Source organism: Empidonax traillii, unplaced genomic scaffold, assembly GCF_003031625.1.
Source record: "Empidonax traillii isolate 1590-97213 ecotype Southwest subspecies unplaced genomic scaffold, ASM303162v1 scaffold446:size905785, whole genome shotgun sequence".
In the NCBI taxonomy this organism is placed as follows: domain Eukaryota; kingdom Metazoa; phylum Chordata; class Aves; order Passeriformes; family Tyrannidae; genus Empidonax; species Empidonax traillii.
The window spans coordinates 527,358-543,122 of NW_020955639.1; positions in this window are offsets into that span (position 1 = coordinate 527,358).

The window sequence follows — 15,765 nt, forward strand, 5'->3', positions numbered from 1 at the left end:
AACTTACAATATTGTACGTATTGCTCCTCCAAAGTACATGTAGAAAAAAGAACAAAGGCTTAGTCTTGTAAAACATTGATCAGTCTTTCCTCTGTGAAGTAAATAAAGCTATGTGTTTGAATAAGAACTGCTTGTAGTGTCCATTCCTGAACATGTATATTTTCTATCCCGAGTTCGCAGCTGGACTGAAGAGTAATGGCTACTTCTTGGTTAAAAGGCTTCTAAGGATTGAAATTTGTCTCAGCACAGAAAAGACCAGTTAGGACTCCTGAGCTTGCTGAGCAATTTTTACTTGCCTTCTTTTTCCAGTTCTGAACATGTATTCTTTCTTAGTGTTGACTTGTTCTAGCAAGCTGTGTTTCTTACCTGAAAGCAATCCTTTCTCTGTTTCTAGAGTTACCAGAGCAATATTTAAAAAAAGAAAAGAAAAAAAAGTAGCAAACATCAGACCAGACCAGTACTCAGAAGTTTCCAGGTCTATTTTGCAATACAGAACCCAAGGGGTTTTGATAGGGTCTAAATTTGGCAAAACCAGCTTTCCCATCCCTCCCTAGCTTTTTTTTCTGTCCTCTAACTATTTTTACTCCAAGTTTCCTTCTGTCTCCGTGGATATAGAGAAAAGATCTATGGATAGGAGTCTGGGAGTAGGATAAGAAAAGTGAAAATTCCTGCAAAAAAATTAATATTATTATTCTGAAAGTAAAGCCAAGAATTTACACTGAACATGAATGTATATCTTTAAGAATTTAGCTGCACAAGTCAAATGTGAATGCTTCCCTGTTCTCTGTGACTGGTGAAAAACAGAAAGGGGCAGCTCAGTGCACACAGATTAATGTCCAATTTAAACACCATTGTTATAATTCCTGGAGTCACTCTCTGTATTTCACTATCTTAAGGAAAACTGAAGATCTAAATCTCTATATTAAGGTGTAAAACTGAAGTTAGGCAGGATCAGAAATCCCCTTTTCCACCAAAGTAATACTTTGGAGATGTATTTTTTTGCTGGGTGCTATGGCTTCCTACAGCACTGCAGCATGCATGTTAATATGTAGTAACTGTTGATTTCTTTAAAAAGGTTGTATTTTTTAAAAATTAATAAAACTGTTGACACTTACTTTTAAAAAAGCCACCGAGTTTCATGAGATGATAAAAAAAGATGAAAATCAGAGTGGATGGCCACTTGCATGATGTTTCTTTGTCCAGCTGGACTATACTTTGACTTATTGAATATAAAATGCACAGAAAAATCTTCAAGGTCTTAACCTCCACAATGCAATTCTAAATGCAAATTAAAACTATTTCTGCGTGTTATGTTATTATTTTATTGAAAGGATACATTTTACATTCATAACCAAATTAATGGTTTTCAAATAAAGTTGGAGAAGCACTTTGTATCTTAGAAATATGCTGATGTTATATTTTCCATGTTATTTCTACCAAAGTTTGGAAACATTAATTAGAAATACATGCATTAATTTTGTGATTTTGATTTACTAAGTGACAGTTTTTAGACTTCAAAATAAATGTTATCAACAACTTTTACCTTCATACAAATTTAAAAATAGTTTCAACAGATGATGTAGATTTATTTTAGAAACTCTGCTGACATTATGACATCTTAAAAAATCTTAGGTTTCTTTCACTGAAAGATATACAGGAAATCCATCACTACTCGATATCTCTGTAGGACTCTTGCTTGACTGGAGTCAAGTCTCCAGCTGCTGTGAGATTTAATAACACCCTGGTTATGATATCATCCAATAGCAAAACCTTCTGGACAGCTGTAAGAATTCTTACACTTATGCTGTAATTAGATACATAGAATTGTCTTGGTACAGAAAATTACTTAAGGTCAGACAAAATACAATGTACCACTTACCAGCCAAAGGTCAAAGAACTTGTTTCCAAATCTACCAGTCTGTTCTTTTAAAGAATTATCTGGAAACTGGGTCCTGGATAGTTTGACTAAAGAGCTCATACAACAAGACAAAACTACAGTTTTCAACTGTAACTATTTTTCTCACTGTGCCACCATATTTATACCTTAAGTCAGTAGTTAAATGTTTTTCTCCTAGGTGGAAATCATTACCTTAGTTTGGATCCCTTTCATAACAGACATTTTAGGATGCTATTTTGTTTTTTTGAAAATAAATATAAATATTTCACAAGAAAGTGCATGCAGAAATATAAGCTTGTGACCAGAAAGAATGAAGGCACATCTACATAACTGGGTTGATTATACTTATTTGATACCCAAACCTGCTCATTCCATAAGCTCCATAGCAAGTTGGTACAAGATGAGGCCCTTGCAAGTAGGTTCCACTTCTCAAAGATTGCCATTTGGGCAATTTATTATTGAATTATTGATAGTTCTTCGTATACCTTTTATAAAGTGTAATGATTCAGACTACTGGAAGGTGCCATTTGGAATGTGATTTCTTTTAAGACCAAAATAGTGTTACATAGCATTGTTATTGACAAAACTAAAGTTGGCAAACAGATAAAAGATTGAATCAGAAGTCTTTGAATGATTTGAAAAACTGAAGCTGTAAAACTTTGCAAAATTATAGATATATATAGGAATTAGGTGTAAAAGTGTTTGATAAAAGAGTGGGATCTAAATCTGTTCCTTTAAATTCAGAAGAACAGAGCTGCCTATGACATTAATCTGAGATTTTAACTGCAACACTAATCAGAAAGGAAGTTATTCAAGCTTTTTATGATTTGTAGTAATATTTTTACTTAGTCAATAGCTACTTGAATGAATGGGAAATGAGTTAAAGTGATTTGGCTGCAATTCAGTAATGCATGGGAAATACTTAAGATTCAGTCAAGAAGGCTGAAATCAAAATTAATCCAAGTAAAATAAATACCCATCCCCATAAGTAGCAGAAAACAGTAAAATAGTGAAGAAAAGTATGAGTGCAAAAAATTAACGGGAGAGCCTTGGACCAGATAGGTAATTTTTTTGTACAAGTGTTGTACTCAGGCTGAGGAATGAAGATGAAAATCCAGCAGCATTTTAAACTCATCTTTGTTTCTCTCAGTACAGAGAAAAAAATCTTCCTCTGAATTGAGAATCAATTTCCTGGAGGACAGAGAACAGGGAGACAGAAGTGAAAATAGCTGATTTCACATAAGATGAATTAAAGAATTGTAACAAGAGAGGTGAATAATTAAGTAAAGAAGGTTGTTAAGTATGTTTCAGAAATATTGCACTGAGGAACAAAAGCGAAATGTCCATGTCAAGTATAGAAAACACAGAAAACTTTTGACACACAGCCAGCAAAACCTGGTGAATTTGTTACATTGTTCATAATATAATCTGTGACATTTGGGGGTTGAGAGCTTCATCAGGATTTCATTAATTTTTCATCAACCTCTTATATCCACTCGATCTCCCATGTTGTATCCTATCACTGAGATCATGACAGATTCCTGAGTAAACCCTGCCTTATTTGTGCTCCAAGTGCCAGAGAAAATGCTTCTGGGAGTTTGACTAGCTGGGAAGAGATGACGACCCTGAACATTACAAGGGAGAGTTTGTATCTAAGTATGAAGCTGGACATTCTGTGTGGAAAACTTGGTGCTATAAAACCCAAATACCATGGTTTGATTTCTGACAGCTGCATAATATCCCAGTAGTTTTTCCCTTTCCCAACCTAACAGCTGTCCAACTAAAAATGGAAATGATTTATGTTCCCCAAAACCTAGCTGATTGACAGGCAATGCAGGAGGGAGTAGTAGGGCCCCACTGTGCTATGGCATCTCTAAAGGGTTGAGAAGGAAGTGATGAGGTCACAGAGAGACTCCCTTTGCAGGGGTCAGGTAAATTTCTCTTACCCAAAAAGCTGAGCTATGCATGCCCAGGCGTGGAAGAGAGCTGGCCTGTGATTTTTATTGAAATAAAAGGGAAATACACTGGCCCAAAAGGTATATATTTTCCAGATTTGTAGCACAGAGGTATATGGTATAGTGGATTATTTATGTTCACCATACAGCAAGCAATCCAATCTCTCTTTCACACAGTGTATAGGTAAACTAGTTTCAGGAGGGTAAAAATATAGACTCACTGGAGTCTCTGATTTCCCTAGGTAATAGAGTTATTCAGAGAATATTAATTGACAGCTCACACCCACTTGCAGTCATCAGTTCTGGAAGGGCTGGTATGGAAGTTTAAAACGCCAGTGTTCATCTCTTTCTCTCCCCTAAGTCTTCATTATAATCCATCTCACTATTTTTTAGAAACTTTCAGTCTACTTTTTGGCAGATGTGACAGGCGGCTGTAACATTGATACCATCAGTGCTGTTCATCCTTCTTCTTCTTCTCACAATGATTCTTAGCACATATTAATTAACAGAAATACTAAAGGTGCAATCAATTTATTTAATATAGTTAATTAAAAAGAACTTTTGAGCTACTATCAGATAAAATTTAGCTTGAGCAATTGCAATTCAACAAATTTTAATCAAAATCTTTTATTTCTTTTTTTTTTTAAAAAACATAAATGTGCTTCTCAAAGTTTTCTTTCGTTAACCAAAATATTTTATAGCACATAGGAGGGGAGCTTGAACAAATCTTATCAAAATATAAAGACACCCTGTAGATGTAGGACTTATATTTTTCAAAGCTCAGTGTTTAGGCAGGGGGAGGAGCAAGGAGGGAGAAAAGGCTTTGAATCCTTGTAAGAACGGGGTTGTCTTTTCCTTACATTTGCTTACCTATTGGTAGCTATTACTAAAAATTTAAAATATGGTTATAAGATAAACTTCTGAAATGTTACTTGCCATATGCACAAATATTACACAAGTTAATTAAATCACATATGTAATTTTAAATAATTGAGCTAAGTACAGCTGCAAAGTTCAGTGGGACTCATAATGAAATCCTTAGCGTAGTATTTAATTACCTCTTTGTAAAATACAACAGAAAAAATTTGGCCTCACAAAGTGATCTAAAGGTCAGGAGATTCAACCTGCATTAGATCAAAAACGGTGCCAGGCAGATCAAGACATACAGCTAAAAAAAGGAGGTAGTATATGAAAATGAATGCTTTAGCTATTCTTATGTGGTAGGGCTAGAAGAAGCAGATAGATATTTGCTAATGGTATCAGTGACCATTTCAGGACTTTGCAGTGCATCTGCAAACAAATAGAAGTTGGAAAGATATACCTCTGTCCACCTAAAAGGAAAAGCACCTTCGACTGTGTGTTTGTCATAAGAGCTGCTCAGGATTTCATTTCATTTCTTTATTAGGAAAAATAATTGGGAAAAGCCCAGGTCCTATTAAAAAAGACCTTGTTTTAAAACTTAAGGGTTTCTTTTATCTCTAGAATGGTCAGAACTAAAGTGACACATTACAAAACTGGGAAAAAATCTTCATTGATTGAGTTAAAAGGAGAAGACATGATCAGTAGCAAATCCCCAATGAATGGGCATTGTCTAAAATTTAAGAAAAATACTGAGTGTTTGCTGCTTCCTGAAAGGACATCAGCTTCCTAGGTTCCTACCCACTTGCAGAGCACCACATCCTATTGGATTCTATGCATTCTATTGGATCACAGACCTTTATTTTTCCATCTGTGTGAACTTCTCCATTCTGAGAGAGTTAGCTTGTAAATTCCTCAGTGTCAATGAAGGAGCAGGGTGTTGGCTGAAGAAATGAACCATAGAATCATAGAAACTTCTGAGCTGGAAAGGATCCACAAGGAACACTGAGTCCAACTCCCGGCACTGCACAGGACAACCCCCAAACCATTTGACTGAGGAAACTGTCCAAATGCTTCTTGAACTCTGTAAGGCTTGGTGCTGTGACCACGTCCCTGGGGAACCTGTTCCAATGCCCAACTACCCTCTGAATGAAAGAATCATGAATTAATGAATTACCTGTTATCTAATGGAGATTCTGCACAAAGTTACAAATTTTTGGATGATATCTTTTTAATCAAGGAAATATGTTCTCTAACAGCCCTTTTACTCTGCTTGTTACCTCCTTTCTACCATGATCTTTGATCATGATCTACCACGAACCAAACCAAGTTGGTGTTTGACTCCAGTACAGGAGGAGTGATTAGCAGGGCTGAAAGATGATCCTCATAGAAAAATTATGAACAAGGATAATCATCATTTGTGAAAATACAAGCGGGGGAAAAGGGAAAATAGGATTAAATTATAGCAACTTTTGTTTCCTTCTCAAAATTTTTAGGTTGGAAACTAGTACTGAAAAGGATTTTTAAAGTATATCCTCATTTTTACTGTGTGCTTATTTCTACTTCTATGAAATGGAAGTCTAAAATTAGCAGTGTTGCCAGTTTCTCAGAAACTGCTTGGTATAACCACATGTGTGTAAGTGGATTGATGAGGGATGAAAGAGTCTGCACACATGTATGTGGCTTCTACATTGCCTTATTTTGTGCATCAGAGTCACTGTGTTGCAATTAGCAGAGCTAACCTGGTTTACAACAGCTGAGAACGTGGTACGTATATACATGGTGCAATTATGATGTCTGTAATAACATAGTCTGCTTTAGGTATATTTTAGCTTAATAAAGCTATGAAAGGAAATGCAAAAATGTATTGCCATCACAGGCTTGGAACTACTGAAGGACTGTTATATTCCTTGCATCATAAATAGTTCTCATATACCAAGCTAATCCCTTTGGAATGATGCAGTATGGAAAAATAAAAGGACCTTTTTGCATTTAGTTTAAAAACTTTAAATACCATGAAAAAATATAGCATTAATGTTGAATTTTCTGTTTTTAGAGTCAACAAGTGAATTCTGTTTCTTAGAATTTATCCTGCTACTTTATTGCCTTTAGAAACAATTTGGAAGTGTTGTGTGCATAATAGTCAATAAATCATATAAAGAAAGAAGAAAAGCATCTTTGTTCTTCAACAAAAATGGTAAAGGCTGTAAAATGACGGCATTTTTTAAAGAAAAAAAAAAACCACCAGAAAATAATTATAGATTTAAGATCTGATAGTGTCAAACAGCAATAAGGTTAAAGAAGAGAAAAAATATTCAAATATGACTGCCATAAACTGTTGATTTTAGAAACAGACCAAGGCTGTATTCACAACAGACTTCTTTCCACTTCACTCTTATCTTTACATTTTGTTATGTCACTGATGAAACACAGCAGCTCATGCAACAGTCATCAGGAAAGCAACATTTTAATTGCAAGTAAATGCAAGTATGTTAAATCTAATCTCCAAAGAGCAAATATTTACCAAGAGTTTATTATCACAGATAGACTTGTAGAATAAACAAAGTGTGCAGTATCAGCTTGTCTACATATGTATTTGACTGTTTTTTATTTAAAAAGCATTAGACTACTGAATTCAAGTACAGCACTGGCTTAATACAAACCTTCATTGCTCTCCTGCAATGCGAAGGACCACACACACAAAAATGTATTCTTATAAGAGAAAAACATTTGTAAAAGTGCCTCAGGATTTGAAGACTTTATGAGCCTTTGTAACATTTTCAATAAACCACATATGTATTTTGAGCTTTATTTCATCAGATGTGATCTATGGTTTGCTGTGTCTATGTAGATGGTTATATGAATTTCATCCTGCTAAAAGAATTAACAGTTCTTTTGGTCATTCAAATAAGAAACAAAAATGGTATGAAAATATCTGCTTTTCAAGGTTGTTGAAAATTATATGACAAAATTATTAGTATTTTAAAGACAGATTTCAGTACTGACTAACATATATTATACCCCAGATGTTATACAGCACCTAACTTGAGAAAAAATGGACTATAAAAGTAGGCACAAAGAGGATTAAATTGTATATTTTAAGAAGCTGGGCTTAAATATCTTGAACAATCATAAACCCAACACAAATTAAAATGACAGGAATTTGTCTTTCTGCATTTAAAATATTTGGATTAGAAGAAGCTCTTGAGACAGCAGAAATTACATTTATCCCTAATAATGATCTGATAGGATAATCATATGTTTTGAAAAAGAAAACTAGTTTTATAGACCCTACTGATTTACAGGATAATATTGACAATGTGCTATTAGAGAAATCAGCCTGAGAATTTAAGAACTTAATGGTAACTGCTATGATGTAGTTCAGTGTTTTATCTGAACACTCTAGGTAAACTCTTCTTCCAGGATGGAAAATGACAATTCAAAGGTTACAGTTATATCTTTGGAAAAAAGTCTAAAACCTTATCAAGCTGCTATAATTAAGGTTATCACCAGACTGAAATTTTTCTAATTCAATTTGACACTTGAGGGATAGATGACTCAGATTCCTATTATTGTGTTGTAAGGGAAATAACCTAAAATGCTAAATTAAATGAAAATCTGATATGTGGTAACAGATGTAAGAAAAACACTCTGCCCTCCAACTTGGAAATGTAAAGTCACAGTATTTATGTGGCCTCTTTTAGTTTAATCCTTGTACCTAAAGACTAATCATAAATGAGAATAAGTGAGCTTGAGAGGGAAGCTGGTATAATTTACATTTTCTTTACTCCATCAACATGTCTGTAATTACTAATTTTGCTTCTCATTGGACTGAGGTTTTCCTTAATATGAAAAAACCTAAAATTCAGGTACAGTGAGTAAAGAAAAGCAACTCTAACAGCTTTTAACATCCACTCTCAGTATAAAAGAGTGGGATACTAATTTACATGTTGAAAAAAAGAGAAGTTCTAAAAATAAATTATTCCAAAATAGTGACATCTTACAGTGACTGTCCCTCTCCCTTGGATAAGTTATATGATGACTAGTCTGAATTCTGCTCCTTTCCTTCAAAAGAGCACAACATCTTTTAATTCTAAACTTTCCTTTCAATGCCAAATCCACTGCTTAGAACAGGTTGGTGCGATGGAAGAATATCTCAAGTTCTACTTCTCCATCATAACAGTGGCAGTTCTCCCTTCAGCAAGATGCAACTCCAGCCACCTGTCAAATCCTGTCTCCAACACAGGAGCTGGTGCTATTTTGTACAATTAAACCTATAGTTATTGTGTGATCCAGTCAACGGTAGCATCCAGAGACTTTGTTAGAGCATGAGAGATCTATAAAACAGCAACAGAACTAAAAGCCCAATATACAAGGCCATTTCCATTTTGAAGATAAATTGATATTTGAGATCCATGTCTTTTGACTATGGGCAGTCATACTTACAAGACCACGCTGTAACACACACATACTTCCCTCCCATCTTGTTAAAAGAATTAAAAACACCTGCCAGTTTCTTCATGTGTGCCTCATCAGACTATCTGTTCCTAGTGATGAAAAGGGGGGTAATAAGTTTGTTAAGAGACAGAGAGAAGGCATACACCCTGCTAGTAATGCTATTGCTGTTGATAATGTGCCTTCCAGATCCCACTTTGCAAGACTCTAGGTTGTGGTTGTGGTCATAATCCAAAAAGTGGTTTTAGGAAAAAGAAGTCAATAATGAACATGTCAGGATCTGAAGACCCATGGTTTTGCTGCGGGGCAATATTTTCATGATGATGTTCTCACAGTCAGTCAACAAATTGTGTTGTTACACAATAGGTAGTTATCATAATTGAGGAGATGTCTTTTGTTACACAACCTGTTGACACTCCTGACTCAATACTTTGAGGGAGAGAGTTAATTTTTCATGTTGGCCTCTTCTGCAGTGAATTACTGTGAGCAGCAAGGAAAGGGACCATGAGGCTTCTGCTTCTGTCTGGATTACTGCAAGATACAAATACAACCTAAAAATCCTCTCTGCTCATAATTTACCTATTTCTAGGTAAAATTCCTATTTATCTCTCATTCACAATGCTGCTGCCTTCAGAAAATTGCTGTACCTTGTCTGTGCAACGAGGCTGTCTTGTTAGTCAGTTGGCAAGAACAAACAAGTGCCAAACAGACACCGGTGACATAAGGAGTTTTTAGCAAGCTTCACTCCTGCTAGCCCTTATTCTCCTGGATCGTTAGTCACTTCACACACTTCAGGTCCAGGCAGTGAATCATTGGAGCTGACTCTGAGCTGGAGCTGCTGGTGTGGGATTCACCAAAGGCACTGCCAGCACAGAGGCACCAGGCAGTCTGCTGGGGTTGCAGGCTAAGGGTGGCAGTGGTTGTAGCACTGAATCAGTCATCCTTCTCTGTCAAGCGGTGTCACTTAAACCATACAGACTCCCAGATGATGAAAACCAGACTGCGCTGTTTGAAGGCAGGTTCTGTTTGTCACTACTCTTTATCTCCACCTGCTGGGGTTATTCCAAACATTCTCGATTCCAACCTCTTTCCCAGAGGTGGAAGTACAAAAGCCATAGACATGATAAACAAGTGCAGTGATGGTTATAGTAATGTTTAATTGTGGATGCAGGCAAAAAAAATTTGAAATGTCAGAATGTTGGAAGTAGACTTTTTCTATTTAATCAATACATTATCTTGAACTTTGAAAGAAGTTTGAGTTTCTATCTTTATGTTTTTATATTACTAAGTAATAGAAATTGTTAGGATTTATAAAATGAATGAACTCAAAGGCAAACATACTCAAAAGGAAGATTTATTCTTTTTACATGTTTGAGAGGGATTCCGGTTTATTTGACAACACATCATGATTTAGTATTGCTAATTTTTTCTTTAACTGTTAAAAGATAATGCTCATTTATGGAGACTTACAATATTTAAAACCAAATAGTAGAATCATGGAATGGTTTGGGTTAGAAGAAAACTTAAAGATCACCTGTTTCCAACCCCCCCCTGCCATGGCCAGGGACATCTTCCACTAGATGAGGTTACTCAAGAGTCCCATCCAGCCTGGCCTTGAACATTTCTGGGTATGGGATGTCAACAACTTTTCTGGGCAATGATATGTTAAGAAAACAATGTGCTTAAAACCTATATTTTCTGAATAAAATGAAATTTTTGTCTGTATTTAAATAGATCTTCAAGTTTGGATAGCTGAATGTACAGGGTTTCAGCAACACTATTTAAAAATAAGTCAGAGAAAGACTTTAGTTCATCAATAGAGTTTCCTTATTTCTTTAATTCATTAATAGGGAACATTGTGTGAAGAAACAGCAAACTGAAAGAATAAATTTTTCACATGCTCTGACAGTGAGATATATGTGGTTTATTTATCTCTTGTAGAAAAGTGAGTTCCACTGCATAGGCTCAGTGCTTTTGAATTTTCTATCTCCTCTGCTCATACATTTTTTACAATGCTGTTCTATCATTACAGTGGAAGATACCTGTTATGAGATATTATGTTTTTAAAAGAAGAAGTGATTTAGTTTTGAGGGCTGGGATGAAGAGTACCCTTTAATCCAAGCTTCATATTTGCAGTTAGTTTATTGGTGTGGGATTAACACTGATAGGGTCGATGCTTCTTGCTGGCTGTGGAGGTCCAAGTTTTCTACTTCATGAACCCAGGCCCTAAGCACTGGGCTGTTGTGCAGATTCACTGCAGGCAATATCATATTGTCCCTATTGTGTTTTCAGCTTGATTGGATGTGAGTGGCAAGTATGAGAAGTGCTCTGACTACACAATGAAGGGTTCTCGTCCTTGTTGGTTCTGCCAGCTGCTGGGGTATTTAGGAGCAGCACAGCTGCAATTATGATTAGGGATATAGACATGTCCAGAACTGAAAAAATGATGGCAAGACAAAATATATGGATTCCCAAAATCTAGAAACATTTCAAAACAACTATTGTGAATAATATCTTTTAGTCATGTCCATAGTATTAGTTACATATGTTTTAAGTCCCATAGGAAGTGACCCGAGTTTGGCTCTAAGACTGTTGCAGGGTGTTGACATTGGTTTGCGGTTTGGTTGGTTTTTTTTAAATCTTGTTTAATAGGAGAGATGTCAGTGTACATGCCGAAATAAAAGAAGTTTTCTGAGGAATAGTACTATGTCTTTGATAAGGAGACACAGAAAACTCAGAATATGGAACCTGGTTAAGATGTCAGCATTAATGGAGAGATGGATACAGATTTTTAAGTGAGAAAGAAGAAAAATTTTGTGAACTTTTTCATCTTGGCAAAAAGAACCAAGAAAAACTTGAATAGCTGGAGAGACTAGAGATTAGCAGGAAGTAGAAGATACTCTTTTCTCTAGAGTCACAATATGGATTCACTCAGAGACAAGGACTGCTTATCAAATTTTTTTGTCTCTGGATCTGAATCTGTAGTGAATTAAACTCTTTAGAATACATGTTCTGCTAATACAGAATAAATGATATCAATCAAGTTACAGTGATCAGGAAAAGCATAATACTATAGCGTTCATGTATGAGATATTTAAGTGTATTTTTCATAGCACATCATTCATACACTGCAGAACATTTCATTTTGTTATGATGTATCATTTAAAAAAAGAATCTGGAATCTGATGTAACAGAAATTCTATTAACTTAGATGTATTCACAGCTATGCAATGACTTGGAATCTTCAGGAAGAAATGTTTCAATAAGTACAAAAATTTTCAATTTAATCCACTTTATCCTATATAAAATACACTTCTAATTATATAAAAAGAGAGAAGGCATATTTAAGCCTATAGATATTTATAATTTCTAATAAACCCTGATGTTTCAGGCCTTTTGATGGGATAATATAAGGTACACATGTTGTTTACAAAACTTGCACAACTATTGTAGGAGGTCTAGTAATATTATTAGTTTAAACATATGGCCTCTGTAGTTTAGACCTTGCTTTTTTACAAAGTCAGGTGTTCAGTGTGTTATTTTGTCCATAACTGAAAATTAGACTAATCAAATCAGCTCTTACTTGAATAAAAATCAGAGATTGGCTTGAGTTTCCCGAAATTAGACATCTCTGCTTACTTAAGTTTTTGGTGTTTCATGCCTGGCCTCCATTCCACACTCTAGATATGTTATTGTGTCCCTAGTGTCTCGTGTCCTGCCTGTAAAATTAGATGCCACAGATGATTTAGACACTCTTTAGTGGCACTAGGTGCTCTTGTTTAGGCAGCTGAAGTCACTGCTGAGTGCATTGTTAAGCCATTAAGCAAGGAAGGATTCAGTTTAATATAGCTACATTTAGGGGATTATTTGTAATCTAAGCTTCTTGTACAGTTCAAAGAGATCAGTCATTCAGTTCAGTCATCTAGAAATAGTCACCTAGTGTCAGTGTGAAATGTGTTAGGGTATCTCACCTGACTTCCACATTTTGCTCTAGAAACACATGGGTTTTCTGAGAGTCTTATCTATCAATCCTCCATGGATATCTTCGACTCTCCAGGGCGTCTCAAATTATGCCAGAGATCTTTGTTTCAGCAACCTTATCCAGCCCCTAGTCAATTCAGATGAATCTGCAGTCACTCAGCTGACTGGATGTTGGTGTCTGCATTGGGTTCTGAATAGCTCTCCAGACACGTCTGAATAAGTACTCATTCATCTGTCTTGATCTGTGAGCAGAGTCTCAATTCCTATATTTTCTTTAAAGACAATTGAAGAACAGGAGATGATAGATCCAGAAGCAGTTCGTCTGGAAGAAACTTAGATGACTTTATCTTGGGTGGTTAAACTAGGCAGAATGAATCACATTACTCAATTAATGAAATGAATGAATGAAATAAACTCCTGTTGCTATTTAATTTCTACCAAGCAAATAAGAAAGGTAGGGAGGCAGGAAAAAGAAAGTGTGTATGTGAAGAGAGAAAAATAGAAAGGAAATAAAAGAAAGAGAAAGAAAATAAGGAAAAGAAAGGAAGGAAGAAGGAAGGAAGGAAGGAAGGAAGGAAGGAAGGAAGGAAGGAAGGAAGGAAGGAAGGAAGGAAGGAAGGAAGGAAGGAAGGAAGGAAGGAAGGAAGGAAGGAAGGAAGGAAAGGAAAGAAAGAAAGAAAGAAAGAAAGAAAGAAAGAAAGAAAGAAAGAAAGAAAGAAAGAAAGAAAGAAAGAAAGAAAGAAAGAAAGAAAAAAGAAAGAAAGAAAGAAAAAAGAAAGAAAGAAAAAGAAAAGAAGGAAAGAGCAGGCTTCTGACTGTGCTAAACATCTACACATATACGGACACTCATGCACACATTCATATGTAAATATGCATGTATGTACATCTATGTATGTTTGTGTGAGTGTTTGAAGTCACCATTAATACAGGAAAGCATCTACTGTTTAGAAACAGAAATAAACACTGTCAAATCATTCAGGATGTGTGGAAGCATTGACCCAGTGTTAGTGTCCTGGAGCTATTTATTTTGTCTCCATCATAAGCTCTTTGTTGAATAAATGTCTTCTGCTTCCACAAGGAACTAAAGAACTGAGATCTACTACATTTGTGTATTTTCCTATACTGTGTTTCTTAGAAGCATGTTAGTGACAGAAATAAGTTTATCACTTGCTATTCATATCATGGTGCTCATTAATATTTAGTATCAGTATTTTTGTGCTTCATTATAATTTATATGCATTGGTATTGAGGAAAAAACAAAATTTGTTTCAGTAACTGTGCAGATTCGTGGATAAGAACATCTGGGATGTTGTGAACAAGCTAGATACTGGCTAGACCTGGGGTTTGCAGTATTGGAGCAGAAATGAGAATAACTCTGATGAAAAGTAGTCCAGAAAAGGCAGATGCAGCAAGACATATAGGTATAACCAGTCCTTTGTGCACATACACAAATTTACAAGGGGAAGGTTTTGCTGTCCCATCTGTGTGCAGGTGGTATTGACACAATTTCTTCTGTCCTGCAATCCAAACCAGGTAACCTTACAGATAAATAGAAAAAGTTATGACATTTTGGATCACTATGTGACAAGTGGAAATTGTCTGCAGCTTATCAACCTTGTTTTCTTTCCTCTTTCAGTTGCAGGCAATTATTCTTTCCCTTATTAGATAATTATCTTTACTTTCTTGCTTTTCTATAGTGCAATCTTGCTGTAGATACCAAAGGTGACAGGAACATCAGGAAGATAGTAGTAAGGAAACAGTAAGTGGAGAGACTATCACTTGTTAAGGCACAGTTATAACTGTGAAAAAAAAAAAGGAAAAGAAATCTAGAAAATATCTTTGAAAGATGCTGAGAACTAAACTTTATCTCTCTAGTGATAATCATGGGCTCTATAGAGAGATACGGATTTTATGGCAGATTAAATGCCTCATCCCTTACCCTCTCAATCCCTCCATATTTCACAGGATACTTTTCTTTCTCTTTTCCCTGGGCTGAATATACCTCACCATCTCTCTGCCTCTTCCTCTTTCCTCTAATTACATCTCCTCTACTCCATGGTCACCAACTATCTTTTCTTTCAAAGTTGATCTAATTGATACATATCTAACTAAACTCTGAGTCATTGCTCTCTACTAGTATCTAGTTTTTAAAGTTATTTCAGACCTAAAAAAGGGCCTGTGTGCCTGAAAGCATGTCTAATTTCTCCAGCCACACCAGGTGGTAGAATAAAAAGTACTGTGTCTGCCTGCAGACCTTGCCTTGCTTTGTTAGAGGCCTCCTATGGAGCACGGGTGTGAGTTCAGAATTCCCTCTACTTGAACCTGAAGTGCTGGGGAGCAATTTTTTGACAAAGCATTATGACTCATTAGTGACTCAGAAACAGAGCTGGCTCAGGGAATCCCTGGGGGATTTACATCAAGGCATTCAATATGATTGATTCACCTAGTACTGAAAGCAAGAAGTTCTTCAAGGTACCTGACAACCCTAAGAGTGACTTAACTTGTCATCCCATATAGCTCTGTTGTGGCTCTCTTGTCTGAGGTTATTGGTGTCCCCTTATATAATACACTTCCCGTTCTCAAGTTGTTTTTGAGGTATGGAAACTGCAGAGAGCGTAA